Source organism: Octopus bimaculoides, chromosome 5 (genome assembly GCF_001194135.2).
Source record: "Octopus bimaculoides isolate UCB-OBI-ISO-001 chromosome 5, ASM119413v2, whole genome shotgun sequence".
NCBI lineage: Eukaryota > Metazoa > Mollusca > Cephalopoda > Octopoda > Octopodidae > Octopus > Octopus bimaculoides.
The window spans coordinates 88,489,490-88,494,456 of NC_068985.1; the positions used below are offsets into that span (position 1 = coordinate 88,489,490).

The 4,967-nt window shown below is 35.1% G+C and overlaps 1 long non-coding RNA gene across 2 annotated transcripts in view; it reads left to right on the forward strand.

Moving 5' to 3' along the window:
• Nucleotides 1–4,967, forward strand: part of LOC128247812 (uncharacterized) — a 104,718-nt gene that overhangs the window by 69,025 nt on the left and 30,726 nt on the right. The window contains exon 4 of one of the 2 annotated variants that reach the window (XR_008264129.1): nt 2,651–2,840. This is a non-coding gene — a long non-coding RNA (uncharacterized LOC128247812). Of the gene's footprint in view, nt 1–2,650; nt 4,939–4,967 lie in introns of those variants that run through there. The other variant, XR_008264130.1, reaches the window with a different exon arrangement.

Genomic DNA, 4,967 nt, shown 5'->3' on the forward strand with positions numbered 1-4,967 from the left:
ATATATATATATATAGACATACATACACACTCGTATAGAGATACATATATACACCTAATCATAACCCCACATATATATCTCCATACACATGTGTATATACAATTGCACATATATTTATTTATACATATTCTATATTAAATATTGTAGAAGACTCATTCACAAAAACGAAAAACGATTGAGTATATTGTCTATGCATTGAGATACACTAGTGCAATTTACGAGAAACCTGGATGTAGATTTTCATTCCCGAACCGACAGTACCAGGGTGTACCCATAAAGGGTAGCAGTGCTCTTCGGTTTCATCTGAGAGACATTCATATCCTCATCAATGCCAATCTCCTGATACGGCATCGATTACAGATGAGTAAGAGCCAGGCTTTGAAAATTTGATGCCACCACACAATGATCAAGAGATAAAATCTTTGGACCCTTTATTTTCAAGAATCTGAACTCACTTTACTTTTCAGGAACATTATTTGTATTCGTTAAAAAGAGTTCTTAGTTTCCAAAATTGTCCGCTGTTTGTCTCTGTTTTAAACTTCAATTCAATATCATTATCAAGCGTAATTTCCACAGGGCAAAACAAAACCAGCCATTAACGAAATACAAAGATAAATCAAGCAAAGATGAAAGAAAGAACCCGCTAATTTCTTTCAGAAGAAGCGCTCACAATCGTCATTATTAAAAAAGCACGGCAGGAATGGAAAAATAAGTTTTCCTGAGGACATGAAAACTTACAAATTACCATATGTCCGAAGTGATGAACTGAGTCAATAAAAATGTATGAAACGCAATGCAGGGCATTCTTCTCGACAAATACTCAGGATTACTGTTTAATTTATCACTCAATTTATTCCAAAGGAACTGCGGAGATACTGCGCAAACAACGTTTTTCATTCTTCACCCATTCCATGCATTTGCCATTCTTGGCAGTTTCAAGAAAGCATCCTGAACGCTTTATGCTTTATAATAGTTATTTATTCCAACATTATCGCATCAACAACTAAACCTGAATATTAATCTGTAATAGCTTTTTAAGGAATACCGATGCGAAATTGTGTCCAGTTTAAATAATCTCTGCAGATATTTCCAAGACGCAGGTCATATTTCCGATTCCACAGTATTCTATCTATCTCCACAAAATGCAGTGAAGACGCGTCCTCGTTACCAATCTTTCGATCTTAGTTAACAAAGTTTTGTTAAGTTGATGACTAACTAACTTCCTTGAGAACAACAATTCTTATATGAACGTGTATGTAATGGAAAACACTGCTTAACACAGTTCTGCATCTCTTCATTGTAAGTGTGAAAGTTTTAAGAGATGGTAGATGAAGTGAAATGGTATATATTGACTTCACTAAGACAGATTTACCGTCACAAAATTGTGACTGGGTCTCAACGGAGACATCCACGTTTTTCTCTTGCAACATTTGAACTCGTGAGCCACTTAATTGATTTTGCAGTTAAGTAAAGTACAACATATTGTGAACGATTTTATACTATAAAGACCCGTAAAAATCGATAGAAGGAATAATATTGACCAACCGCGTCACAATATACATATATGACTTCACAAATGTAATATGATACGCAATTAGATATAATTGCAGATGGTTTATACTATCGGATTGCTATCAACAGACTAAATAAAACACAAATTCTATGTAACAAAATATGGAAAAAAAACCAAAACACAGAACGTTATTAAATGAAGTAAAAATTGATTTCCTTTCATGAAGAAAAGACGTGTTTAACGACTGCATTCTCTCAAGAGATTTACTGAAGACTTCGATTGGCGTTTCTAAATTGAAATGTTATATACCACATGACATGGAGTGACTACATCTCTAAAAACGGTGATGTGATCAGGAAAGTGAGATCACAGTTTCCTGGTGTAGAAAGCTACACATCGCCATCATTGACTGTCCGTCGGTTGATCGTCCATGCGTGTAATGAGAATGATTTTCGTAAGACAAGGACATGAGAGTTACGTCGAATTATATATTTCTTTTGCACAAGAATCCGTAAAGTAATGTTCCATGAGGTATAAGTCGAAGACAATTCACATGTACTTCTGATTATATTTTATGCGAAACTCGAAACGGTATTCGCTTGTTCCAAAAAACATCGGTGAGATACTGTTCAGTTCTGTAGCGATAGGGAAGCAGTACGTATTGAAACCGGTATATATACAGAAAAAAGAACTCATGTTCGCTAAAATACACAATTATTGAGAATTTTACTGAATTTTTACCGCAGAATCTGCCTCGTAAATCATTTCGAGTGAAGCAGACTATATATATACGAACACATACGAACACATACAATTTTATAACAGTGACATCTATGCCATGCACAAGTTTCTGCATTTGTGACTGTTTGTACATGTACACCCACACATACAAAGACACACACACACACACACACGCACACATACACACACGCACACACACACACACACACAGACAAAGATACACATATGTATATACATAGATAAAGATGGGGAGAGATAGAGGGATGTGTATATTGATAAATATATCCAAGTTTTTTTCTTTACTTTTTTACCATTAGTGCATATGCATTTGCGCCCAATTCAAATTTTGCTAACAGTTTTTTGTGCATTTAATTTTACCGTTATATTTCTTAACAGATGAGGACAGTAATTTTAAATTGACGAAAGAAAAAAGTGGTGAAGAAAGCAAACATCAAAAACATTCCCAAGAGAAAAGATATGAAACATGACGAAAATACCGAAAATATAATTAACTGATAAGCCATTGCGAAATAACATTAACTACGCAGTTATGTATTTAAAGTGTTGTATGGCGACACATAGCCATGTAAGTCTTTAAAAGTAACGATTAAATTATGTAGAATGGGGGTTGGTAAATGGTGGACTTAACTGGATTTTCAAATTGATATGGCTATTAATTTGGTGATCTTTAGTCATCTTTAACGGATGATTGATGGCTGTACTATGAAGCTGTCATCTCATAAGCAAGCAACACATTCATTTCCATTAAAATTCTTTTCCTCAGCGCTAACCTTATGAAGACGTCTACAAACTATGGGGTGAGAAGTTCAGCTGTTATAGGTTCTACTATCATACTTGATACATGAGAAATCTATTTCTATATGATATCTCACGGCAACGACTACATCTATCACACCCACCATCACCACCTCCACCACTGCTGTGTGACGACTCTTTACCAAAGACAGCCATTACCGCCACTCATGTCTTATGTTACTACTAAATATATCGGTTTCTAGTTTCCAGTTTTAATGCGATGGGAGATTTGTGAAATCAGACAGTAGCAACACACACTTTTTAAAATTATTTTAGGCAGAAGAAATACAGAGAAGGTAATTATTATTTTAATGAAGATAGGTCAGTTCACTTGTGACTATTTTCATTAAATCATTATATAAAATCATAGCGAAAAGATGTTCAGTCGGTGCTGTTAAACCCCTTCGTTCCTAATAGTCTCCCGGTGCAAACTATAGCTGGGATGGAAGGTGCACTGTAATAAAAAGAGATTCATTACCTTCCCACTCATAGTTACACTCGTTTTGTTTAGTCGATACAATAATATATGTGTAGAATGTAGCGTGTGTATTTAAAGGACGCTCAACAGATTTTTACAGTGCGTGTGGCATTGTGTTTTCTTAAGTATCAACAGGGGTAGCAATAGGTAAGAATGGCACCACTTTATTTAGTTTTCTATTAGAGTTCGTTACATTTCTACGTAACCTTACCGTTCATGATCCCCTTACATTCGCACATATGTATGTCACGAAATTCTCCGACTTCCGTTGTTAGCACCATTTTATGTTAACGTAGCTTTCAGTGACACAGGATTATAGCAGTCTATAATCTGGTTATTAGGATTTCTCTTACCATAGTCTACAATGTGGGTTTCTTTGTGTATTACAATTGTTGGTCGCTGATTCAAGAAGTTGAACAACAACAGAGAGACGTCCGTTATCGTCGCATTGTTGGTGAATCTGATATTATTAGGAGTATGTTAATACTGCCGCCGGTGAATGAAGCCCATATGGTTTGAAAATGATAGAAAAAAAATATTCTCTCTAAAAGAATCTTCGATAACATTAAATTGACAGCATACATATCGATGTTGCATATTATGTTATCGAGGTAGTTGTATTGAATCACCAATCAATACCGAAAAACTGATAACTCCTTAGCATAATGTCGTGGCTCTACGTCTTTACGACGACGGGGATTCCAGTTGATCCGATCAACGGAACAGTCTATTCGTGAAATTAACTTTCAAGCACTCCACAGATACGCGTACCGTTGACGCAGTTCTCGGGTGAGATACGACGCTGATATCATAATATATGTCACTTTATTAATAATGCAAATTACTATACTTCAAATTGTTTTGTTTCGTTTTTTACAGGTTTTTTGTTCTCACCTTTCTTCCTTTCTTTATTCTCGTGCGTTAAGAGTTATCTTATTGCGCTCCTTCCAAATATTCCTATTCTTTAAAATCTCAGAGAACAAGTCTATTTTTCTTCTACAGCGCAAAATGCCTATTTACATGTCATTTGTTCCACAAACAATCCTGAAACGTATTTCTCTAATCATGTTTAATTGTCCAATGGCGGATATCACCATTAATTGTTCTCATATCATGTGTTATCACAAAAGTATAGAATATTGATATTCTCGTTATCATGGTATGTAAAATGCGCATGATCCCTTTGTCTTACTTCGAATTCGTGAAGTTTGTCACTTTTCAGAATATATCTCTGAAGTCTTCTATCGGTATATTCGTGTGGATTGTACTAGGTATAGATGTGCTTGGCACATCCTTTCTAAAAGACCTCATATCCTTCCTCAAACGATGGACTTTGCAATTTGTACGATTGTCTATTAACTAGAGCAAAGCATGTCACGAAAATATAATTATGAGGATATATATATATATATATATATA